Here is a 27,762-nt window from a genome sequence, read left to right as displayed (position 1 = left end):
CCCCATCATTTAGAAGTCTAGGAACAGGACGGGGTCAGGATACTTGCAGGACCCTCTCTCTCTGAGGGCACCTGCCCATCTCTCCAAGCCATATAGGGGAGATGCCTCCAGGTCCTCTCCTTCCAATAGTGTCATCCAGGGAGATCAAGCTGCCCCCCCCCCCAATAGCACTCCTGCCGCTGTGAAAAAGGTTCCACCATGGAATTCAGCAGCCCCTGCCCTCCCCTCATTACTGAAAGATCTGTGCCCTTTACCTTTTCTTGTATTTGGTTTCTTTTCTAAGTACAAATAATTGATTAAGTATCACCAGGTGCTTCATCACTGGAGGTTTTTAAGAAAAGACTGGACAATCACGTATCTGAAATGGTATTGACAGATCTCTGGAGAGGAGGAGGGGGTGGCAGGGGAGCTGTGTGATGGAAGGCTGCCCCAACAAGCCAGCATCCTTACCATGTACAATTGGAAACAGGGATTCCCTTTCGAGAAGGGCCAGCCTCCCTCATGCAGGACCAGGGAGCGCTGCTCCCCTGCCTCCTCTTCTTGCTCTCCAGAGATCTGTCAAGGCAGAAGTTGGACTCAGAGGAAACTGCTTCCTGCAAACTTTCTCCTCCCTGTTTCCACAAGCAGCAGCATTGTCCTCCGCCTCCTGCTTTGCTGGGAGGGGGTACAGGACAGGGAAATGCCAATGATGTCTGGGATTGGGAGAAGAACATCTCCTGTGGCGCGCTGTGCACATGCATACACACACACACACCATTCCAAGCTTGGAGACTTTTATCCACATGTGAACTTGCAAACTGCCAATCATGCCTGGGCTTGGGGAGAAGGCCTCCTTCTTCTGTGGATAAAAGTCCCCAAATTTGGAATGCGGGCTGTGTGTGTGTGTGTGTGTGTGTGCGCGTGCACACATGCTTGGCTGCCAGCAGTTTGGGGAGGTGAGGAGCTTGTGGGGCACCAAATTGTCCCTATGTCGAGTTAGCCGGTGTGACTTGTTCCATTCTGACCCAGGCATCCCAAGTCAGCCATGCCCAGTGAGTGGCGTTGAGTTGGCCATGCCCACCCAGCCATGCCCACCTAGTCATGATGACCCAGCTGTGACCACTTAGCCATGCCTACCCAGCCATGCCCACCTGGCTGCTGTGAGTCATCATAGTCTTACATGTAACTGGCCCTTTGAGGGCAACCATAATGCTGATGTGGCATTATGAAATTGAGTTTGACACCCCTGATTTAGATTTTATGGGCTGCCAGTACCTAGCTGACAATTTTTCTATTAAAAAGTTTTCTAACATATAACACAGATTGGTGTACCTGGTAAAAGTTCTGTTTGTTACATCTTGAGTAGATGTAACAACTATTTTCACCCCAGGACTGGGCCCTCTTAGAGTTCATAAAGCTGGCAGTTTCCTTGGTGTTCAACTTGGGTAGTTTAATAGGTACCACTTCAGTGGAAAGGTAACAGCATTCTTTGCACCTTTGGCATATAGCCATGCTGGCCACATGACCACGGAAAATGTCTCGTGGACAATGTTGGTTCCCTCAGCCAAGAAACAGTGATGAGCACCACTCCTTAGAGTCAGATGTGACTAGACAGGGAAACCTTTATCTTTTTACCACCTTAGACCATTTGAGCCTCCTAGCTTGCCTCACATCAAGATTAGAAAGTAGCCTCTTATTGTGTGGTACAGGTAGTCATAAATCAGAAGTGCTATAATAGGTGATTTTCAAATGGCAACTGGACTTTCTTGTTTTTTTCCTTGGAAACATTTCGCTTCTCATCCAAGAAACTTCTTCAGTTCTGACTGAATGGTGGGAAATAGAAGGATTTAGGTTTAGATTTTTAGATTTAGATTTAGATCACATTCCCCATCAAGTCTCCCAGTAGGATCACAACTGTTTGGGTATGTTTTATATTTATCTGATTTATCTGACAGAAATGACTGTCATGTCTAATTGCACCCAGATGTCAGGGGAGAAGCAGGGAGAGGAATATGTGCAATTTCAGAAGATTTATATTTAAATTGAATAGTTAGAAGATAGAAGGGTTCCTTTCTGAGGGCCAGTTTCTGCCCTTGCCAGCCCAACTTTGCCTTTGCAAGTATACTGTACACAATTGCCCTGAGGGCCGCTCTGTTATCTTTTTTTTTTTTTTGACAAGTTTTATTGGGTTTTTCCCCCCAATACACACCCACATATTTTTTGAAATGGAGTATTGACCATATCATATCATATCATATCATATCATATCATATCATATATAATTCATCATAGCCAAATATATTTTACTTAGTTACAGTTTCTGCCAAAGTGTTCTTTTTCCATATTTGTTAATCAAATCTTAATTTTTCTATTCTTATTTTTCTAAACAGTATCTTCTTTCACCCTCAAATTCTATTTTTTCTATTCTTAATCATATACATTCTTAATTTTATTTTTTATTAATTCAATCTTTATCTTAATATATTTAAACGTGTTCGGGGATGCCTTTCTTCCATTTCATCTTTTTTGTTTTACAGCAATCTTTCTTCTCTTTCTCTTCCTCTCCCTCCCTTCTTTTGTCCTTCCTACCTTCTTCTTCCCTCCTCTCCTATTCCTTCTCTACTTCCCCTTCCTTTCTCCCCCTCCTCCTTTCCTCCCCCATCTAACCTTCCCTCCTACTCTTATTCCCCTTTCCTTTCTTCCTCTCCTCTTCCCTTTCTTCTGTTCCTCTCTCCTTTTCCCTTCCTTCAATCTCCCTACTCCTTCTTCTGTCTCTCTCTATTGCTGCATTAATTTTCAATTCAGTGCTTTTTTTCTATGGTGTCCAGGCATCCCTGTTTTTCTCTCCCTTTATTGCATATACAGGTGAAACTCGAAAAATTAGAATATCGTGCAAAAGTTCATTTATTTCAGTAATGCAACTTAAAAGGTGAAACTAATATATGAGATAGACTCATTACCTGCAAAGCGAGATAGTTCAAGCCTTGATTTGTCATAATTTTGATGATTATGGCTTACAGCTCATGAAAACCCCAAATTCACAATCTCAGAAAATTAGAATATTACATGAAATCAATAAAACAAGGATTGTACATAGAACAATATCGGACCTCTGAAAAGTATAAGCATGCATATGTACTCAGTACTTGGTTTGGGCCCCTTTTGCATCAATTACTGCCTCAATGCGGCGTGGCATGGATGCTATCAGCCTGTGGCACTGCTGAGGTGTTATGGAAGACCAGGATGCTTCAATAGCGGCCTTCAGCTCTTCTGCATTGTTCGGTCTCATGTCTCTCATCTTTCTCTTGGCAATGCCCCATAGATTCTCTATGGGGTTCAGGTCAGGCGAGTTTGCTGGCCAATCAAGCACAGTAATCCCATGGTCATTGAACCAGGTTTTGGTACTTTTGGCAGTGTGGGCAGGTGCCAAGTCCTGCTGGAAAATGAAGTCAGCATCCCCATAAAGCTCGTCTGCGGAAGGAAGCATGAAGTGCTCCAAAATCTCCTGGTAGATGGCTGCGTTGACCCTGGACTTAATGAAGCACTGTGGACCAACACCAGCAGATGACATGGCTCCCCAAATCAACACAGACTGTGGAAACTTCACACTGGACTTCAAGCATCTTGCAGTGTGTGCCTCTCCATTCTTCCTCCAGACTCTGGGTCCTTGGTTTCCAAATGAGATGCAAAAGTTGCTCTCATCAGAAAAGAGGACTTTGGACCACTGAGCAACAGACCAGTTCTTTTTGTCTTTAGCCCAGGTAAGACGCTTCTGACGTTGTTTGTTGTTCAGGAGTGGCTTGACAAGAGGAATACGACATTTGAAGCCCATGTCCAGGATCCGTCTGTGTGTGGTGGCTCTTGATGCACTGACTCCAGCCTCTGTCCACTCCTTGTGAAAGTCCCCAACACTTTTGAATGGCCTTTTCCTGACACTCCTCTCCAGGCTGCGGTCATCCCTGCTGCTTGTGCACCTTTTTCTTCCACGCTTTTCCCTTCCACATAACTTTCTATTAATGTGCTTTGATACAGCACTTTGAGAACATCCAACTTCTTTTGCAATGACCTTTTGAGGCTTTCCCTCCTTATGGAGGGTGTCAATGATGGTTTTCTGCACAACTGTCAGGTCAGCAGTCTTTCCCATGATTGTGATTCCTACTGAACCAGACTGAGAGACCATTTAAAGGCTCAGGAACTCTTTGCAGGTGTTATGGCTTAATTAGCTGATTAGAGTGGGACACTTTGAGCCTAGAATATGGAACCTTTTCACAATATTCTAATTTTCTGAGATTGTGAATTTGGGGTTTTCATGAGCTGTAAGCCATAATCATCAAAAGTATGACAAATCAAGGCTTGAACTATCTCGCTTTGCATGTAATGAGTCTATCTCATATATTAGTTTCACCTTTTAAGTTGCATTACTGAAATAAATGAACTTTTGCACGATATTCTAATTTTTCGAGTTTCACCTGTACAGTACTCCTCAAGATTCCCATCATGTTTTAAAATTCTTATATTCTTATATTTCAACTTATTGTATTTCAACTTATTTCATCTTTACCTTAAAATCTTTCAACTTAATTAACTTTCCACCTCTTATTTCCATTTCAATAGTTATTTTTCTCTTTTCCTAATATTTCAATTACTTCCAGCTATTTTTACATATAGAAGAGCCTTGGTGGCGCAGCAGACTAAAACACTGTTAAGTAACTGTTAAGTAACACCAGCTGCCTGCAATTACTGCAAGTTCAAATCTCACCAGGCTCAAGGTTGACTCAGCCTTCCATCCTTTCGAGGTAGGTAAAATGAGGACCCGGTTTGTGGGGGCAATAAGCTGACTTTGTATAAAAAAAGAACACTGCTGGGGGACGGGGCGGGGGCGAAAGCCCTATTAAGCAGGTAGGCTAAGTATGAAAGCTATTGCTTAACGCATTGTAAGCCGCCCTGAGTCTCCGGAAAAGGGCGGCATACAAATCGAACCAATAAATAAATAAATAAAATAAATAAACCATTCTGTATCTGCTGGTCTACTTACAACATTTTCTTACATCATTTATTTAACATTTCAATTTCATTTCAATTTCATTTCTTACTTCAATTTCCTTTGTTTTTTCAATCTTTAGCACACATTTTTTTACTTTCATTTCAATTTTATGTCTTAATTTCTTTTCTTTTTTAAAATATTTTTATTGTAATTTTTTCTTTTCCAAAATACATGTTCAAACAGACAGTGTCATTAATTATAGAAATTGGATTAACAGTTCATATAACCACCACATTATATACATATAAATACCTCTTCAACTTCCGTATAAATATTACCTATTTTTGTTTCTGTTATCTATCCACCTATACCATTTTTCCCACACCGCATAGTATTCTGAATGGTCTTTTCCTCTTAATTCTAAAGTTAATTTGTTCATTTCGGCACATTCAAATACTTTTTGAATAATCAGTCCCTCTGGTGGTAAGTTATGTTCTTTCCAATATTGCACAAATGCGATTCTTGCTGCAGTAAGTATATGTAGAATCAAGTATCTTATTTCTTTGTCATATTTGGTTTTTAGTATACCCAGGAGAAATGTATCCGGAATCAACTCAATTTTGCAGTTTGTTAGGTCTTGTAACCAGTGTTGTATTTTGGTCCAATACGTCTTTGCTTTGGGGCATGTCCACCAGGCATGAAAGAAGGTACCTTGATGATAATTTAATTTCCAGCATTTGGGACTTAGGTTTGGGTATATTTTAGCCAGTCTTGCTGTCGCTAGATGCCAACGGTAGAGCATTTTATATTGATTTTCTTTGTAGGCCGCCGATTTTGTTAACATGTAATTTTTATTCCAAATCATTTCCCACTCATCCACATTTATATTGTGCCCTATATTTTTGGCCCATGCAATCATCAGTTCTTTTACCACCGCCTCTGCTCTGTCAAATTCTAGTAAATAGTTATATAATTTAGATATTAGGTTTTTTTTCTGGGCCCGTCAGCAGTTTATCTAATTGGTTTGGTTCCCTATCAATACCATAATCTTCCATGTCTTTCTTATATCTGGATTGTATTTGTAAATATGGTCACCAATCAATGTGGATTCCCTGTTCTTTTAATACCTGGTTACTTTTAAATCTTCCTTGATTATCTAGTATTTCTGTATATCTAATCATTTTACTAATGTCTACTGTATTGGGGTGGATCATAGCTTCCATGGTAGATAATCAGCCAGGAATTTTCATATAATGTTTCTTCTTTACATCTTCCCAAGTTTGTATCAATGCATTTCTAATTTTATGTCTAAAAAAATATGAGTATATCCTATTCTTCTTATCCCACAAGAAAGCATGCCACCCCTTTTGTAGGTCGTGTCCTTCCAGGGTTAAAATTCTACTATTCCTTAAATTGACCCAATCTCTTATCCAAACTAACATGGCTGCTTTATTGTATATTTCTCACGCCGGGAGACCGAAACCACCCCTACTTCTACTGTCTTGAAGCGATCGTAATTTTATCCTTGCCTTTTTTCCGGACCAGACGAACTTAGTAGTCATTTTGTTGAGTTCTGTGAAAAAATTTTTGTCTAATGGGATGGGTATCATTTGGAATATATATAGTAATTTAGGTAGAATGTTCATCTTAATCAACGCTATCCTACCTAAAAGTGATATTTGTAACTTCTCCCACTTTTCCAGATCTCTTTTTATTTGATGAACCAAAGCCACATAATTATCCTCTTTTAAGGATGAGCATCTCCCTGTTAACCATATCCCTAGATATTCGATTTTTTTAACAATTTGCAAGTCCATTTCCTTTTCAAGTTCTTTTTTCTGAATTAATGTTAAGTTTTTAACTAGCATTTTGGTTTTCCCCTTATTGATTTTGAGTCCTGATACTTCCCCATACTTTCCTATTTCTTGTAATAAAACTGGGCTCGATTCCAAAGGTTCCTCAATAATAAAAACCACATCGTCTGCAAAGGCCTGTGCCTTGTATTCTTCCCTTTTAATTTTCAATCCTTTTATCTTTCGATTTATTCTAACTCTGTTTAATAATATTTCTAATGTTAAAATAAATAACAATGGTGATAGTGGGCACCCTTGACGTACCCCTTTATTTATCTGGAACTTATCTGTAGTATCCCCATTTACTATTACTCTTGCACTTTGTGATTTGTATATTGCCTTTATCATATTCTCAAATTTAGTTCCAAATTTCATTTGTTTGATTTGCCTGATCATAAATAACCAATTCAAGTTGTTGAAGGCTTTTTGGGCGTCCAGAAAAACAAGGGCCACTTGTTTCTCTGGATGAGCTTCATAATATTCCAGGGTATTTACAATTATTCTCGTATTGTCTCTTATTTGCCTATCGGGGAGAAAACCGTTTTGATCAGGAAGTATAGTATCATTTAATATTTTCTTCAACCTTTCTGCCATTATGTTCATAAATATTTTATAATCTACGTTCAACAGGGATATTGGTCTATAATTTCTAATTTGACTCTTAATTGTACCTTCTTTCGAAATTAAGGTGATATATGCCTCCCTCCACGATTCTGGTATCTTCGCTTCAAATAATGCTTCATTGCAAATTTCCAATAATGTTGGTTCTATAATTTCACCCAGTTTTTTATAAATTTCTCCTGGGAGACCATCCGGTCCTGGTGTCTTATTATTTTTAAGTCTTGAAATTGCCGCTCTCAGTTCTTCTGGAGTTATTTCTTTGTTTAACAGTTCCCTTTTTTCCTCCCCTAGTGGTGTGAACTCTTCTTCCATTAGATAGTCATCAAACTTCTCCATTAATATTTCTTCTTTTTTATAAAGATCTATATAGTAATTTTGTACTATTTTCTTTTTCTCCTCCTCATTATTTTGTATAGTCCCCATCTCATCCTCTAGTTGTTGAATAATCCGCTCTTCTTTCTCTTTTTTCAATTTGTAGGCCAGCCACCTTCCAGTTTTATTAGCGTGTTCGAAAAAAATTGTCTAGAGTATCTTAAATTTTTTGCCATTTCCTCTTGCTCTAGTAAGTTTAGTTTGTGTCTCGCAAGGATCAAATTCTCCTTAACTACTTCATCTCTTGTTTTTTTCTGAAGTCGCTTCTCCAAATCTCTGATTTCTTCCGAAATTGTATTGTGTATTTTTGATTTCTCCTTATTTTTCTTTGCATTATAGGCTATCGTTATCCCCCTTATGTAGGCTTTCATGGTATCCCATAAATTTGTTAAGGAAGTATGTTGTTTTTTGTTTTCTTTAAAAAATAAACTCAATTCCTTCATTATCCTTTCTATATAATCCTTTTCATTTAATATTTGAGGGTTTAACATCCATCTTTTAATTCTTTTTTTTTTTTTGGCCTTTCCATGTTACTTCAAGGGGGTTATGATCTGCCCACGTGTTTGGGGAAATCTCAATTTTATCTATTCCTAAACCTAAATCCCTGTTCATCCACAACATATCAATTTTGGACCAAGACACATGAGGATTAGAGTAAAAAGTATATTTATTTTCTTTTGAGTGAAGAGTTCTCCACATGTCTATTAAATTTAATTCATCTGTCATATTAAAAAACGTTTTGGGTAGAGTATTTCTTTTCTTCTTATTATCTTTATCACTAATATAGTCTTTGGTATCCACTATCCCATTGTAGTCGCCCACAATGCAAATGTTCCTATAGCCTGTCGTAATTATCTTTTCATGTAGTTTCTTATAATAGTCCCCCTGGTTTTTATTTGGCGCACAAATTGTAGGAAGTTAGCACCCACCCCTTTCCTGGAAGAGTGAAATATTTTAGAAAATACGAAAAAGGCAGAATATTATATTTCCCTGGATGAGAAATATGAGAAGCATATTTTACAGACAAAGCAGCTCCCACCTTCCTGCCCCCCACCCTTTGTCAATGGGCCATTAAGGCCTGGGCCAGTCTATTCTACATAACAAAGATCTACCTCCTTCAGGCAGAGCCATAGTAGGAATTGCCAAAGATAGGATTAGCCCTCTACACAATAGCAGCAGAAACTCACCACATGTGACCTGGGAAGCACATGTGACCATCAGCCAGCAAGGCCCCCACCCCCTGGGAATCTGACAACCAATCAGGATACTCTTTCGGGGCCCCAAGAAATGCAGAGCCAGAGAGAGCATAAAAACCCGAGGATTTACTGTATCTGCCCTTTTCTGTTCAGGAACTCAAGCCATGTGATCCTGTCCACCATTAAACCATCTTTCCAAGCAGTCTCCATGTTTCCAGTGTCTTTTTCCCCACTTGGAGCAGAACCTAGAAGGATGTTTCTTCCAACAAAATGACTACTAACAAAATTGATGTATACCCTCTCTTTATTTCCACCATTAAAGTTCTTCCCTTTGAGTCCACATAAATTTGTTTAGCTATAATTCCTCCCTTAATATATATCACCACCCCTTTCTTTTTCTTCTCTGATAGTGCTGTATATAATTGTATATAGTTTGTTATATTCCAAATATTTTTCGTCCCGCTTCCGAATATGAACCTCCTGGAGGCATATTATCTCTGCTTTTTGTTTAATTTTGTGAATATTTGTCTTCTTTTTGCTGCAGCATTTAATCCATTTACATTTATTGATATAAACTTCCAGTCCTCCATTTTTTAATCTAGCTGCCTAGTGTTAATATCTGTTTGCTCTTGTAACCCTTTGAGTTCTTGTTTTACTACCCTTTATTTCCTGGTTGTCTCTTTTTTCTTTGTTCTTCTTTTCCGGGACCTCTTCTTTAGCTTCTCAATGGTGTAACAGTTCTTCCTGGTTTATAGTCTCCACCTCCTCTTTACTGCTCTGCTCCTCTTCGGTTCCCGTCAGTTGATCAAGAAAGTCTTGTGCCATCACTAAACTGTCTATTTTTATCTTTTTGCCTTTCTTTTTTTTAATTTATATGCCACCCTTCTCCGGAGACTCAGGGTGGCTTACAAGGCGTTAAGCAATAGCCTTCATATGTGGATTTGGATTTCACCTTGGGGAAGTCATGGGAGGAGGGGAGGGCTAGGGAGGGTTAGGGAGGGAAAGGGGGGGGAATGGGAAAATTTGTATTTGTAAAACTTTCTCAATAAAAAAAAGCAATAGCCTTCATACTTTTGTATATTTTATACAAAGTCAGCTTATTGCCCCCACAAACCGGGTCCTCATTTTACGTACCTTAGAAAGGATGGAAGGCTGAGTCAACCTTGAGCCTGGTGAGAATTGAACTCACAGTAATTGCAGGCAGCTGGAAGCTAAATACTACCTTTAACAGTAGCATTAGTCTGCTGCGCCACTCAGGCTCTCTTGTCTCAAGGCCTTGCCATGAGACAAGCATCCCTTCTGGGATTATCTGATCCCTTAGGAAAGGGATCATACAAGAACAGATAGGAGGATTAATGCTGGAAATATTTAACGAAGTGTTAGAACAAACAAATATACCAAAAACATGGACAGAAGCTTTAATTACGCTCATACATAAGGAAGATTCAGATCAGCAATTAATACAAAATTACAGGCCAATTTCTCTGTTAAACACTGATTATAAAATATTCATGTCAATCATAGCTGAGAGGACAAAAACAGTCTTAAATAAACATATACATTCAGATCAAAATGGTTTCCTACCAGGCCGACAAATCAAAAACAATACATGGATGATAATAAATATGCTAGAGTACTACGAAGCGCACCCGGAAAAACAAGCTTCACTGGTTTTTCTTGATGCCCAAAAAGCTTTTGATAATTTGGATTGGAAATTTATGGTACAACAATTGAAAAGCATGGAATTCGGGACTAAATTTGAAAAAATGATTGAGAAAATATATACAAAACAAACTGCAAGAGTAATTATGAATCAAGATATGACCGACAAATTTGAGATAACAAAAGGTGTGAGATAAGGATGCCCACTTTCCCCACTTCTCTTCATACTATCATTGGAATCGCTCTTAAATAAAATTAGAGAAGACCGAGAGATAAAAGGATTGAAGATAAAAAATGAAGAGTATACATTGCAAGCTTTTGCTGATGACTTGGTCTTTATTGTGGAGGAACCCTTAAAATCAGGCCCTAAATTAATTGAAAAAATAGAGGAATTTGGTGCAGTGGCTGGACTAAAAATAAACAAAAGTAAATCCAAATTATTAACTAAAAACCTCACAAAAAAAACAAGAGGAAGAATTAGAAGGTAATATGAAGATCCAAACAACCAAAAGAATAAAATATCTAGGGATCTGGCTCACTGCAAGAGGTTCCTCAATTAAACAAGATCATTACGATAAATTAATACAGCAAATTAATAAAGATTTGGATAATTGGAAGAACTTACAAATTTCATTCATGGGAAGAGTCGCTGCAATTAAAATGAATATCTTGCCCAAAATTTTATTCCTCTTCCAGGTTATACCGATAAAATTAGACAAAATATTTTTTGATTCATTAAATAAATTGATCTCCAAATTTATATGGCAAGGGAAAAAACTTAGAATTAGATTAAAAGTTCTGCAAGATACCAGAGAAAGAGGAGGAGTAGCACTCCTGGAATGGGAGATATACTATCAAGCAGCATACCTAACATGGTTGAAAGAATGGATGGAGCTGAGAAGTAAAAGAATATTAATAATCGAAGGGCATGATTTACAGGTAGGATGGCATGCATTCCTGTGGGATGAGAAATACAAAACACATGGATATTTTAGAAGGCATATTGTCAGGAACGTACTGCTATCAATTTGGATTAAAATAAAAAAACAACATTATATGAAGATACCGACCTGGATCTCTCCTATTGAAACACTAACACATCCAAATTTAATAGATTGGACTAAGATAATCAGATATAGGGATATTCTAAATGACTTGGGAAAACTAAAAGCAAAACAAGAATTGGAACAGGATAATTGGACAATGTCGGCTGGCGACCCCCAGGGGGAGGGCCTTCTCTGTGGCAGCACCTGCCCTCTGGAATGACCTGCCCCCGGAGATACGTAGGATACCAGATCTCCGTGCTTTTCGCCGTGCCCTTAAAACTTTTTTATTTCATCAAGCTGGGCTGGCGTAATCCCCCCTTAGATATTTTTAGATATTTTTAACTGTAAATTGATTTTAGTTGGGGTATTTTAAATTTATTGGGCCAAAATTTGTTTAATTCTTTTAAAAATTTTAAATTTTGTATGTGATGTTTTTATTCTTGGCTGTTCACCGCCCTGAGTCCAGCAGAAGGGCGGTATAAAAATTTAATAAAGTAAATAAATAAATAAATAAATCTGAACAAGGAAATCGAATGGTGGACATACTCACAAATTTGGTCAAAAGATAAAGAAGATACAAAGACGAATGAGGTACAATTGGAGCAAAATGAATTGGATAAAATTATACATGGGATGGACCAGAAATTAATTAGTAAAATATATAAATTCTTATTACGGTATAAAATGGAAGAGGAAACAGTTAAAGAAACTATGATCAAGTGGGCAAGGAACTTCAATCACACAGTAGAATTAGAGAAGTGGGAAAAGATGTGGTGAATAAATATGAAATTAACATTATCTACAGCATACAAGGAAAACCAGATGAAGATTTATTTATTTTTTATTTTATTTTATAAAATTTGTATGCCGCCCTATCTCCAAGGACTCAGGGCGGCTGTGAGAAATATAAGAATTATTCCTGTAAAAAGTATAGCCTAAGCTACGCCATTTTAAAATCATATTAAGGCTTTATTTTACCTTGTATAACCTGATTATATAACTAGACAAAAAGTACATAATAAGGATTTTCTGAAATGATTACCTTGAAGGAAATATGTATCATGCAGTTGTTTTGACGGAAGCTGATGTTCTGGGAAAAGTACTGAAATGGGATTGTTTTGAGGTTTGTCTGTTCTAGGAAAAGGAAGTACGCAATTGATGTTTTTGAGGGGTATTTCTGTTGGGAAATTGGGGAATTTCCAGGGTGGATCATGTACTACATATGTTATATAAGATCTGAAACTGATTCCCAAGGGATTTTATTAATGTGTATTCTGATGTTCCTGAACACTATAAAAACTCATGTAATCTGTTGTTTTTTCGTCTTTCCTCTCCTCCAGAGAGAAAGGCCCTTTGCAAAGTAAATAAACTCTGTCCCAGGAGTATTTTAGTCTCTGTTTCCTCCTTAAAACGGTAATGGGGGTTTCCTGTGTATCACAGCGGCTCACAACGACAATCGACCAAGCGACTGTTAAAAACAACAATATACATAAAAAATATCAAAAAAAGTGTTTTTTAAAAAATTAAAATATACTACCCCATCAGTCCAGACCGGGGGACATAAATAACCAGGTTTTCAGTTCATGGTGGAAGGTACAAAGGTCAGGGGCCAACCGGAGCCCCAAGGGAAGTTGATTCCAAAGGGTGGGGGCACTCACAGAGAAGGCTCTACCCCTGGGGGTCACCAGCCGACATTGTCTAGCCGACGGCACCCTGAGTACGCCCTCTCTGTGAGAGCGTACCGGCCGATGGGAAGTTGACGCTGGTTGCAGGTGGTCCAACAAATAGCCTGGACCTAAGCCATGAAGGGCTTTATAGGTTAACATCAGCACCTTGAATCTCACCCGGAGGGCAACCGGCAACCAATGCAAGCCGCGCAGGAGTGGTATAATATGGGAGTATCGGGTCCCTCCCGCAACAACCTGCGCGGACGCATTCTGCACCAGCTGAAGCCTCCGGGTGGTCTTCACGGGCAGCCCCAGGTAGAGAGCATTGCAGTAGTCAATCCGGGAGGTGACTAGCGCATGAGTGACTGTGTGTAGGGCATCTTGGTCCAAGTATGTGCGCAACTGGCGCACCAGGTGAACCTGGGCAAATGCCCCCCTGGTCACGGCTGTGATATGATCCTCCAGACTCAGCCGTGAGTCCAAGAGGACGCCCAAGTTGTGTGCCCTGTCTACGGGGGGCAACGCCTCGCCCCCAATAGACAGCGTTGGAACCTCTTGCTCGGCCCGAGATGCTGGTATCCACAGCCACTCGGTCTTGGCCGGGTTAAGTCGAAGCCTGTTACTCCCCATCCAGATCCGTACCGCTTCCAGGCACCAGGACATCACGTCGAGGGCATCACTGGGCTGGTTCGGGGTGGATATAAAAAGCTGGGTATCATCAGCATACTGATGATCTCTCCCAGCGGCTTCATGTAAATGTTGAACAGAAGGGGCGAGAGGACCGACCCCTGGGGCACCCCACAAGTGAGGGGCCTCATGGCCGACCTCTGCCCCCCTGCCAACACCGCTTGCGTACGACCCGAGAGGTAGGAGGCAAACCACTGTAAAACGGTGCCACCCACTCCCAACCCCTCGAGGCGTCGCAGCATGATACCATGGTCGATGGTATCGAAAGCCGCCGAGAGATCTAATAGGACCAGTATCGAGGAATGACCCCTGCCCCGAGCCCTCCAGAGAGCATCCACCAGCATGACCAATGCCGTCTCTGAGCTGTAACTGGGCCTGTAACCTGATTGGCATGGATTGAGGTAATCTGCTTCATCCAGGGCCACCGGAAACTGACGTGCCACCATGCTCTCGACAACCTTCGCCAAAAAGCGAAGGTTGGAGACCAGACGAAAGTTGCCCAAAATGGTTGGATCCAAGGCAGGTTTCTTAAGGAGGGGCCTAACCACCGCCTCCTTCAAGGCGGCAGGAAAACTCCCTCCATCCAAAGATGCCGTTATCACTGCCTGGATCCAACTGCATGTCACCTCCCGAGCTGCATAAACCAGCCAGGAGGGACATGGGTCCAGTATGCAAGTGGTCTCACTCAGCCTCCTCATGATCCTGTCCACTTCCTCCGGGGTAACAGGATCAAACTCTTCCCAGACAACAAGACCCACCGCCTCCCCGCCGTCTGACCCTGCCCAGTCAGAGTCCAAGCCGTCCCGAATCTGAGCGATATTGTCCCACAGATGTTGGCTAAACTCCTCAGCTCACCCCCGCAAAGGGTCCTCCCCCGCCCTCTGATACAGGAGGGAGCGGGATACCCTGAACAGGGCAGCCGTGCGATTATCTGCGGACGCGATGAGGACGGGGAAGTATGTACGCTTCGCCGCCACCATCACCTCCAGGTAAGACCGTGTGAACAATCTTAGCTGGGCTCGGTCAGATTCAGAATGACTAGTCCTCCAACAACTCTCTAGGCCTCTCCTCCTGCGCTTCATCCCCCGGAGCTCCTCAGTATACCAAGGGGCAAGCCGGGGTCTGCGCCGGGTCAGAGGCCTCAAAGGCACGACACGGTCGAGAGCCGTGTCTCTGGAACCTCTCAAGGTCCATCAGGCGCCTGGGGCGGAACCAGATGGTCTGTTCCGCATCCCAGCAAGGTGGGGCGGCATTCTGGAAGTCCAACTGGAGGAGATGATGGTCAGTCCATGACGGGGGAAATGACAAATACCCCCCCACCGAGCAGAACATGCCACTGCTCTGAGATGAAAACAAGATCGGGTGTGTGCCCCCCCTCATGAGTCAGTCCCTGAATGATCTGAGTCAGGTCCATGGCCGCCATGGATGCCATGAACTCCCGAGCCACCCCCGACCCCCCGCCCAGGGAAGGCAGGTTGAAGTCCCCCAGCACCATAAGCCTGGGGAGCTCCACTACCAACCCCGACAGGGCGTTGAGTAGTCCAGGCAGGGCCGCTGCCATGCAGCTGGGAGATAGGTATGTGATCAGCAGGCCCAACTGACCCTGTGGACCCCATCTCATGAGGAGGGTCTCACATCTGTCTATCTGCAGAACAGTGACCTCCCGCGGACTAAGGGCTTCCCTAATAACAACCGCCACCCCATCTCCCCTTCCCTGGGCCCTCGGTTGGTGCAGCACCCAGAAACCTGGTGGGCAAAGTTCAGTCAGAGGGACACCTCCCTCTGAGCCCAACCAGGTTTCCGTAATGCAAGCCAGGTCTGCATTTTCCTCCTCAATCAAATCCCGAATGAGGGGAGCTTTGTGAACCACAGACCTGGCATTAAAATAGACCAACCGGAGCCCAGTGTCCTCATCTCTCAAACCCCCAGGAAGTCAGATAGAACCAGGAGGGTCGGAGCACGCCACCGCTTGAAGACAGTGGGGGCGAGCTCTGAAGTTTTGATATGGCCCTCTGTTCATCCACCTGCCTCCATTCCCAATCACAACCGGAATATAAGCTCCCACCCTTTCCCTAAGGGCCCCCGGGGCCCCCCAACCCACCCCCCCCTCCACCATTCTCCCCACAAAGCCTAGACTGCCGCTGGCCCGACGGAGCCCCCCCAGTCACCCGAACAAGCATTCGAAACGCTAAAAGAAATGTTTGCAAAAGAACCAGTCTTAAAGCATCCTGACCCCAAACAACCCTTCGTCATCCAAGCAGATGCCAGCGATGTGGCAGTGGGGGCCGTGCTATTCCAAAAGAACAGCCAAGGGAATCTACAACCTTGTGCCTACACATCCCGCAAACTCACCGACACAGAAAGACGATGGGCGGCGTGGGAAAAGGAAGCGTTCTCAGTGAGATGGGTGCTGTTGACCTGGCGACACCTGCTAGAAGGAGGCCAGAAACCGTTCAAAGTTTGGACTGACCATAAGAATCTGGAGGCCCTCAGGACCCCACGGAAGTTGTCACCCAGGCAAGTCCGGTGGGCCCAATACTTCAATCATTTCAACTTCGAGCTGAAACACATCCCAGGGGGGGAAAAACGTTCTGGCCGATGCCCTCTCCCGAATGCCTCAATACAACAGTGAGCGGGAGCAGGTAGTGAATGCCATCATCCCCTCTGCCCAAGGAGTAGGTCAAGGAATCACCAGACGGCAACGTCGCAACCAGCAAGGCCAACCTGCAAGTGACTTAACGACAAGACTCAAAACTGAAACATCGGCGGACCCCTGGTTCCGAGACAACCAACATCTCTTAACAAAAAGGGATGACCTAGCATGGAAGGGAACAAAACTCTATGTCCCAGAGACTCTACGCATCCTGATCCTCAAGATAAGCCACGACGTTAAACCAGCGGGACATTTTGGCTTCCTAAAGACTCTGCACTTAGTACGAAGACAGTTTTGGTGGTCCCACATGAGAAAAGACGTAGACAGTTATGTGAAAAGTTGTACCATCTGTGCCACAATGAAAAAATGACCAGGAAGACCTCCCGGGCTGCTGCAGCCAGTAGCTGAACCGACAAGGCCATGGGAGGAGATTGCAATGGACTTTATAGTAGAACTACCGAGGAGTGGTGGAAACACAGTGATCTGGACTGTAATAGACTGATTCTCCAAACAGGCACATTTCATACCCTGCAGCGGGCTACCCTCAGCCCGCCAGTTGTCCAAACTGTTCCTGAAACACATCTACCGCCTGCATGGAGTACCAAGAAGAATCATCTCCGATCGAGGTATCCAGTTCACAGCAAAATTCTGGAGAGAATTCCTACGGTCCATAGGGTCATCCCAAGGCCTCAGTTCAGTGTTTCACCCGAGCGCCAATGGGGGGGCGGAGAGACTGAATGCCATGGTAGAGCAGTACCTGAGGTGCTACATGAACTATCAGCAGTCCAATTGGGCGGACCTCCTGTCTTTCGCTGAGGTTGTGTATAATAATGCTGTTCACAGTAGCACAGGGTTAACCCTGTTTAAGATAGTGAGCGGCATGGACTTTGTCCCAATGCCTGAGTACCCAAGGGAGCCTCCCTCCTCAGTCAGCTTGACCGATTGGATGGCGACACTGAAAGCAACCTGGGAGAATGGCAAGAAAGCGGTAGCTAAGGCAGCACAAACCTATAAGAAACAGGCAGACAAACACCGAGCTCCCCAAAGGCCTTTTCAATTGGGGGAGAAAGTTTACCTCTCCACAAAATATTTGAGGTTAAAACTTCCTAGCAAGAAATTGGGACCAAAATTTATAGGACCATTCCCCATAGTAAAGATAATCAACCCAGTCACAGTGCAATTGAAGTTGCCCTGATTGCTAGGGAAGATACACCCGGTATTCCATATTCCCGGTATTCTCTTAAAACCCGTGGTCGGATTGACCCTGAGGCCACTACCCCGTGAGCCCCCAGGCCCCGTGGTCATAGGGGGCCAGACCCATTATGAGGTGCAGCAAATCCTCAATTCGAGGTGGCACAGGAGGCAACTCCAATATTTAATCAAGTGGAAGGGTTACCCCTTATCAGAGGCATCTTGGGTAAAGAGTCGAAACATCCAGGCTGATTGCCTTATAGCCAAATTTCATGCAGAAAATCCAAACAAGCCTGGTGGGGGGTCACATCCCTAAACTCTACATCTGTACTCAAATTGTTTTGCTTTGTGCAGGTTGCCCTCGGGAAGTGAGGGGAGCCGAATGTCAACTTGCAAAGCTTTCAAGTTGCCATGAGCAGGAGGGAGGGAGAACTGAAGTGAATTCCATACATTTTTCTGATCGCAATCAGAAGGAGGGTGTTAGGTTTCACAGCCAGCCAAAGTGGTTAATTGGAGAATGTGATTTATGACATGGCCAGGGGGGAGGGGAGAGACAGGGTCATAGGGGAATGTAAATCTATGTGGGGTCAGTCCTGACTGCATCCGAGTATTGCCGGAATGGTGCTCCTAATAAATCACTATATTTCCTTTGAAGTTTGGATCATGGCTCATGAATTAATTAGGGCATCTTTCGGAAACTTGACACTTGGACCATTTCCTGAGGCTCTGGCACACACCTTGACTGGAGAACTAGTGGCCGCCTGGGATAGGTCAGCCGCTGGAGCTCTGGATCGGGTCGTGCCTTTGAGGCCTCTGACCCGGCGCCGATCTGACCTGGCTCCCTGGTTCACTGAGGAGCTGAGGGAGATGAAGCACTGGAAAAGATGCCTAGAGAGCAGTTGGAGGGCCAGCCTTTCCGAATCCGACCGGACACTGGTAAGATCTCATATTAGGAATTACCTAGTGGCGATAAAAGCAGCAAAATGCAATTATTTTGCTGCTCTTATTGCATCATCAGATAATCGCCCGGCCACCCTGTTTAGGGTGACCCGCTCCTTACTCCACCAGGGAGCGCGGGAGGACCCCTTGGAGGGTAGAGCTGAGGATTTTGTACAGTATCTGCATGACAAAATCACTCAGATTCGGGAAGATCTGGACTCTGACTGGGTAGGTTCAGGGGGGACAACTGTGGCAGGTCTTGAGAATGTTATCTGGGATGAGTTTGATCCTGTGACTCCTGATGACGTGGACAGGATTCTGGGTAGACTGAATGCGACCACATGTTTGTTGGACCCGTGTCCCTCCTGGTTAGTGCTGGCTTCCCGGGAGATGACGCGAGGTTGGCTCCAGGGGATTATAAATGCTTCATTGGGTGAGGGTGACTTCCCCGCCGCCTTGAAAGAGGCGGTGGTGAGGCCTCTCCTCAAGAAGCCTTCCCTGGACCCAGCAGTGTTGGCTAATTATCGTCCAGTCTCCAACCTTTGCTTTGTGGCGAAAGTTGTTGAGAGTGTGGTTGCGCGACAGTTCCCCCAGTACCTGGATGAAACGGCGTATCTGGATCCATTCCAGTCGGGCTTCAGGCCTGGGTACAGCACGGAAATGGCATTGGTCGCGTTGGTTGATGATCTCTGGAGGGCTCGGGACAGGGGTTGCTTCTCTGTCCTGGTCCTGTTAGATCTCTCAGCGGCTTTTGATACCATCGACCATGGTATCATGCTGCACCGGTTGGAAGAGTTGGGGGTGGGAGGCACCGTGTTGCGGTGGTTCTCCTCCTTTCTCTCTGACCGGTCACAGTGTGTGTTGGCAGGGGGGCAGAGGTCGACCCCGAGGCCTCTCATCTGTGGGGTGCCACAAGGGTCAGTCCTCTCGCCCCTTCTGTTCAACATTTATGTAAAGCCGCTGGGTGAGATCATCTGTGGTTTCGGGGTGAAGTACCATCAGTACGCTGACGATACTCAGCTGTAGATCTCCACCCCGGACCACCCCAATGATGCCCTTGAAGTGATGTCCCGGTGCCTGGAGGCCGTGCAGATCTGGATGGGAAGGAACAGGCTCAGGCTCAACCCGTCCAAGACTGAGTGGCTGTGGTTTCCGACATCCCGATATAGTCAGTTGACGCCATCACTGACTATTGCGGGTGAATCGCTGGCCCCCACGGAGAGGGCTCGCAATTTGGGCATCCTCCTGGATTCATGGCTGTCTTTAGAAGAGCACTTGACGGCCGTGACCGGGAGGATTTTCCATCAGGTCTGCCTGATTCGCCAGTTGCATCCCTTTCTGGATCGGGACTCCTTAAACACGGTCACTCATGCCCTCATCACTTCCCGCCTGGACTATTGCAACGCTCTCTACATGGGGCTCCCCTTGAGGAGCACCCGGAGGCTCCAACTGGCGCAGAGTGCGGCTGCGCGGGTGGTTATGGGAGCGATGTGGCGCTCCCATGTAACACCTCTCCTGCGCGAGCTGCACTGGCTCCCGGTGGTCTTCCGGGTGCGCTTCAAGGTTTTGGTTACCACCTTTAGAGCGCTCCATGGCTTAGGGCCTGGTTATTTATGGGACCGCCTCCTGCCGCAAACAGCCTCCCACCGGCCAGTATGCTCTCACAGAGAGGGACTCCTCTGGGTACCGTCGGCCAAACAATGTCGGCTGGCGGCCCCCAGGGGGAGACCCTTCTCTGTGGGGGCACGTACTATCTGGAACAAGCTCCCCCTGGAGATACGGAGGATCCCGGATCTACGCACCTTCCGCCGCGCTCTCAAGACCTTTTTATTTCACCAGGCTGGTCTGGCCTAACCTCTCCCATTCTCTTTTTAATGTAAATTTTAATGTAAATTTTAATTTGTTCCTAACCTGGGGTTTTAAATTTGTCTTGGGCTAAATTGATTTAATTCGATTTTACTTCTGCTCTTAAATTTTTGTATTCTATGTGTTTTATCTTGTGCCTGTTCACCGCCCTGAGTACTTCGGGAGTAGGGCGGTATATAAATCAAATCAAATCAAATAAATAATAAAATAAATTGCAACGCCTGTAGTCAGCAAAAGAGTAAGGTAACACCAGCAAATCATTTTGATGGTTTTAAAACCAAAAAGCCATTAGAAGTCATGTTTGTAGGTTTGATTGGACCCAAGAAACCCAGTATTGGAGGTGCCTGCTATATTCTGAGCATTGTAGACCATTACTCTAGGTACGGATTCTGTTATCTTATGAAAACAAAATGTGAAACATTCCAGCATATAAATAACTGGCTGAGATTTGTTGAAAGGAAACAGAAGTATAAAGTAATGTGCTTAGTAACAGTTAACGGTACAGAATTCACTAACCAAAGGTGAGAGAAGTTTTTGCAAGAGGCAGGTATACAGCATAAACGGTCTGCTCCGTATAGACCACAACCCAATGCTTATGTTGAGAGAAGGGGTCAAACATTACAAGCCATGACTAGAACAATGTTGGCAGATTCTGGTTTGCCTGAAACTTTATGGGGTGAGGCTGTTATGTGTGTTAACCATGTATTAAACAACGTGGTACATTCATCTACTGGTGAAATACCATTTACATTATGGTATGGGAGGAAACCAAATCTTAGTTACCTACACACATTTGGAGCCCCAGCTTGGGTGCATATTCCATCTACTGTGAGAAGGAAGGAACAACAAAGAGCCAGAAAAATGTTTTTCATAGGCTATGATTCAAACCATAGGTCTTTTAGATTTTGGGCACAGGGAACTACTAGCATGTACTGTAGTGCAAATGCAAAATTTCTAGAGCACGAAGGATGGGAGAAACTTGAGCGTACAGATTATAGACAGGATGATAATACTGTTAGCATTGAGCATCAAATGAGTAATGATACACCTGATGAGGATATAGATGATGTAGATTCTTCTATTAAGGTTGAAGAAGAGGTAGTTTTAGGGGAGGATGAAATTGAATCATCTGCAATGAGTCCTGTATTACCTAGGAGATCCAGTAGGGAAAGACATCCACCTGATAGGTATAAAGCAACTGTAGTTTGTCAGGTTAATATAGAACCTTCAAGTTATGAGGATATTAGGATGTATCCTGAAAAAGAGCAAAATGCTTGGAAGGAGGCAATGAGTAGAGAAACCAACTCATTAACTAAATTGGGTGTTTATGAGGATGTTACATTACCACCTGGAGAAAAATTGATTGGTTGTCGATGGGTGTTTAAAGTAAAGAAAAGTATAGATGGGACAATAACCCATAAAGCTCGCCTTGTAGCTCAAGGTTTTGCTCAAACAGAGAAAGATTTCGATGAGGTGCTTGCTCCGAGTTTAAGAGCTAGCATGTTAAGAACTATGCTAGTGTGGGCGGCAAAGAATAAGTACATTATTAATCATAGATGTGGAGACGGCATACTTGCATGCTCTATTAAGACATACCATTTATATGAGGAAGCCGTTAGGAGTGAAAACAAATGATCAAACTGATTGTTGGAAATTAAATAAAAGCCTAAATGGTTTAAAATAATCAGGATTTGAATGGAACCAGTGTATAGTGAAAGAACTGAATAATATTGGTTTTCAGGAAGGTGTAGCAGACAAATGTCTCTTTAAAAAAGAAAATAATGGTGTAGTATCATTTTTGCTATTGTTCACGGACGATATAGCAATTGTAACTAAAACTGACAAGGAAGCAATGGATATTGTTAGACAGTTACAAGAGAAATTCAAAATTAGAAATTTGGGACATATTAGACACTATTTAGGTCTTGATATTGTTCAAACAGCTAGAGGGTATAAACTGTCACAGGCTAGCAAAATTAGCCAGATGTTGAAACACTATAGCATGGAGCTATGTAAGCCAGCTAAAACGCCAATGGCACAGGATTTTCAACATGAAGAAATCCAAAGTCCTAGATTTAGTAAGGAGATCTATCAATCACTGATAGGAAGTCTATTGTATATTAGCAATTGGTCGAGACCTGATATTTCGTATAGCGTAAACCAATTAGCAAGGTATAATGCAGAGCCAACAGGTAGGTATTGGAAAGCCGCAAAGCGGATATTGAGATATTTAAAGATGACAATGCATTATGCATTATATTTAGAACCTAACCGTGATCTTAGACTGAGTGCATATGTTGATGCTAGTTTCGCTACTGATTTGACAACCAGAAAGTCTACATCAGGTATTGCGATAATGTTAGGTATCTCAGGAATGCCGTGTGAGACGCAATCAAAACACAGCTACAGCCTTATTCAGCTCTTTTGGCACGCTGGTTTATTCGCATCCGCATCCGGCTACACACTGTGATTCGTAAACATGATTGAAATCGGCGCTACATTACACCAAGAATGGGGCATTTATATAGCCCATCTGTCAGCGTTCCAAATTAGGCTCTCTTCCAGCGCTGACATAACAAGATGAACTTTTACCTAGTTTTGTATGTACAGATAGTGTTTCCTGGGAGACGAGGGTGGGGGCTACATTCCTGTGAAAAGAACGTGCCGGGAGGTAGAGATGGATCTGCATGATGGCCAATGGGACATTGGGGTTGGAGAGCGGAAGAGGAGGGGGTTGGAAGGAGGGGCCAGTTTGGCTGCAAAAATGAAATCAGGATTGTCGGCTTTTTATGTTCTTAAATAAAAATGTTTCATTAGAGAGATTGCGCTTGAAAATGAAACTCATTTAAGATAGCACCGAAACCTGACAGACAGCCAAACTCTCCTCCAAATCCAGGCTGGCTGAGTTTAAATCATCCCGTTCCCTCCCAGACAGCTGGTCGGATGGACTATGGCTGAAGCCAAGCTCTCGGAGGAAAGCCTGCTTCAAGAAACGGGAGGAGCAGAAGCGGTCGTGATTCCAGCCAACTTGGAAAATACAAAGGTAAAAGATAAAGAAAAACCCCTAAGTGAATTGGGAAGGGCGAGCTGGGGATGGGAATGGCAGCGAAGCCCAGACAAGGCAGCACCTCCCCACCCCAGGATGAGAGACGAGGCAGAGGACTACCAACACCAAGGCTGGCCCTCCAGAGCTCAGCACAGAGAGGAGAGGGCAGAGAGGGAGGAACCACCCCAGTTCAGAGGGAAATTCGATGGTGACCCAGACAACCTCGCCCAATTCCTCGATTCAGCTGAGATATACATAGAGCGGTTCGGACACCTCTACCCTTTCCCCAGAGCCCTAGTGAATGCTATCTCGGAAGGGCTGGAGGGAGAAGCAAAGAGGTGGTCAGCATCACTCTACAAATACAGGGCCCCCCAGCTACAAAATGCGGATGGGTTCTTGCAACTATTGAGAGCCCGTTATGAGGAGGAGGAGGAGGACCCCTATGTGGAAGACGAGCTCAGAAACCTAATGCAGAGGGGGAAGCCTATCAGAGAGCATATCCGTGAATTCAGGAGAGTCATTGGGACATTGCCTCCCCTACCAGAGCGATTGCTGGTGTATTTTTTTAGAACAAGCCTAGATAAAAGAATTTCCCAAGTGACTGCCTATCGTGACATCCCAAACCGACTCGCTGAATGGTTCCGGGTAGCGATAAAAGTCGACAGAGGGCTGCGGGCGAGTGACACGTCAAAACCACCAGAGGAAAAGGAGAGAGGCCGACCAGACCAGGGGCCACTCAACAGACGAGAAACCCCAACATCACAGCCCTCCTACAGACCAACTGCCCCACGGAGCCCACTGAAATGCTACAGATGTGGAGGAAGCGGCCACATAGCAGCAAGATGTGGAATGCCTAGACCGGGACCAGCTCCACCGCCCAAAGCACGACCGGAACGAGGGCCCAAGTGTGTCATCCACGTACCGCGGGAAGCTCCCCAAATCCCTGAGTTTTTCGCTCATCTGACCAAGCAGACAAGCACCGAACTCCCCAAAGACCATTTCAGCTGGGAGAGAAAGTTTACCTCTCCACCAAGTACTTGAGACTTAGACTCCCGAGCAGGAAATTGGGCCCAAAATTTATAGGACCATTTCCTATAATAAAAATAATCAACCCCGTTACAGTGCAATTGCAGTTGCCACGGCTTTTGGGGAAAATTCACCCCGTTTTTCACAGTAGCCTTCTAAAACCTGTAGTGGGGTCTACTTTAAGGCCAACTCCACGTGAACCCCCTGGGCCCCTGGTTGTTAGGGGCCAAACGCACTACGAGGTGCAGCGGATTCTTGATTCAAGATGGCACAGGGGGCGCCTCCAGTACTTAATTAAATGGAAGGGTTACCCATTGTCAGAGGCTTCCTGGGTGAAGAGCGCAAACATCCAAGCTGATCGCCTTATAGCAAAATTCCATGCAGACCACCCGGGAAAGCCGGGAGGGGGGGTGCACAGCCGGGGAGGGGCTGATGAGACTAATCTTGTTGTGTTTTCCCTATGGGATAGGTGATGTCGCAGAAGTGAAGGGAGAGGGGCCGGATGTCAGCGTTCCAAATTAGGCTCTCTTCCAGCGCTGACATAACAAGATGAACTTTTACCTAGTTTTGTATGTACAGATAGTGTTTCCTGGGAGACGAGGGTGGGGGCTACATTCCTGTGAAAAGAACGTGCCGGGAGGTAGAGATGGATCTGCATGATGGCCAATGGGACATTGGGGTTGGAGAGCGGAAGAGGAGGGGGTTGGAAGGAGGGGCCAGTTTGGCTGCAAAAATGAAATCAGGATTGTCGGCTTTTTATGTTCTTAAATAAAAATGTTTCATTAGAGAGATTGCGCTTGAAAATGAAACTCATTTAAGATAGCACCGAAACCTGACACCATCTTTCCATTAACTCATTAGGACCGCGCCCTTGTTTGTTACCACGCCCCTCTTTTAGGGGCGTAGATCACGCCCTTGTTTATTACCACGCCCCTCTTCTAGGGGCGTAATTGGTCTTCAGCGTGTTCTGGAAGGTGCTGCCGCTGTGTCCTCCGGAATGGCCCTAATCCCGTCGCACCCGATACCACCACCCCACACCCCGCATACGGCCGCCTTCACCCAGTGCCACCACCACCAAGTATGTATATGTCCCTCGATGCTTTCAGCACGCGTTAGCGATGTCGAGCAGGTTGCTAGGCTCGACAAGGTAATTGTTTAATAGGATGGAAATCAATAAGGCAGAAATATATTAGTTTATCCACTATGGAAGCAGAGTTTTCCTGTTTGTCACTAGTATGTACTGATTTAATTTATTACAAACAATTAATGATTGATGTAGGATTAAAGGTAGATTATCCTATTGTAATTTATGAGGATAACCAAGCTGCTATAAAAATGGCAACAAATTTAGCAGTTAAGGCAAGATCAAAATATACTGATATTCGTTATTTGAATGTTTGTCAGAGTATTCAAAGTAATATGGTTCAGCTAGAATATTGTATGTCTGAAAACAATGTAGCTGATAATTTCACCAAAGCACAGGGTGCAATTAAACAGAAAATGTGTTGCGAAAGCTATGGCTTGAGAATTTGAACAGGTATATATTAGCCTGTCCAAAGGGGAGAATGTTAGGATATGGTATAAACCTAACAAGTTGTCCAGGCAATATATGTGTGCTATAACTTTAAATGTATTCTGTAACTTTAAATGTAATGCTGAGTAATTGTACTGCTGAGTCATTGTAATGTCTAATGACTGCTGACTAACTGCTGACTGCAATTATACTAATTGTACTGTTGAGTCATTGCACTGCTGATTTCACTTATCTTAAGTGGATAATTACTAGTGTAAACTGTATATAAGGAGAGAGCCGAGCTATAGTCATTGTTGGACCTGCTCTCATCATTGCTTGACTTGCTGCTTGACTGGAACTGTTGGTTGGAACTGTTACTGTCGTGTATGAAGGAGTTCTCATCGTGGATGGATATGCTACCATCGTGATTTGTTACCAGCGTTGAATTGCTGTTTGTCTGGTAAGAAGATATCTGTAACTTCGAACTGATTTGAATGGCTAAAGACTTGGATTGACTAAAAGACTATGCAATTGTTTTTCACTACAAAGTAAAAGCTTTGTTAAACCAGTTTGTATGTATTGTATTCATTGCTCTCAGTACCGTTTCTCTGTGCACTTACTCTGCTGGTTGGTAACACAACAATATCCTTAACAATGGGTTTCAATTTGTCTGATTGGCCAGAGACTGAGTTGGAAATTCTTTGGCCACGCCTCCTCCTCCCGGCTGAGCCTCAGTTTTTTCAACTCAGTCAGATGGAGAGACTTGTTTGAGTTGGCTCTTCAAATTAAATTAAATAAAATTAGAAAGAATTGGTTATATTAAAAAAAAGTAGAGCCTCTTTAAATTCGGCTTGGCTAGACGGAGCGTGGAGAGTGAGTCAGCGCTGCAGGCTCTGCTGGAGTAACAATTGGAACGCTACTGAAGCAGCCATTGCCACATGGGCCATTTTTGTGCGGTGGATGTGGCAGAGCCATAGGTGGCCATCGCTGGTGCTGGGAGGACCAAGGCTTCGGTTTCTCCTTCTGTTTGGCGACGAGGGAGCTGCGGCTCAGCGAGGAGCACACTGATCAGAAGGCTGATAGCCACCATTTTGTGGGTGGTGGCCATTTTGTTTATAGCTTTTCAGCAGCGATTGCAAGAGGATCGGACAGCCTGGCAGCAATCTCATCAAGTGGCCTCCCTTACAAGGCTAGGACATCGTTAAGGAGCTGTTTTAAGTGCAAGTAAACCGTGTTGCCGGTTTCTAGGCGTTAATTGTGGTGTTTGTGGCCGTGTTTATTTATTTATTTATTTATTTATTTTTAAATTTATATACCGCCCTTCTCCCTGAGGACTCAGGGCGGTGTACAGCCAGAATTAAAAAACATGAAATACAAATATTAAAAACAATTAATATATATATAAATTTGGCCCAAAATTAAAAATACAAACCAATTAAAACATTTATAATTTCTTCTTAA

The sequence above is a fragment of the Pituophis catenifer genome, unplaced genomic scaffold, assembly GCF_029215685.1.
Source record: "Pituophis catenifer annectens isolate HBS135680 unplaced genomic scaffold, rPitCat1.0.hap2 SCAF_5, whole genome shotgun sequence".
Taxonomy (NCBI): Eukaryota; Metazoa; Chordata; class Lepidosauria; order Squamata; family Colubridae; genus Pituophis; species Pituophis catenifer.
Note: the sequence above shows the minus strand (reverse complement) of the source record.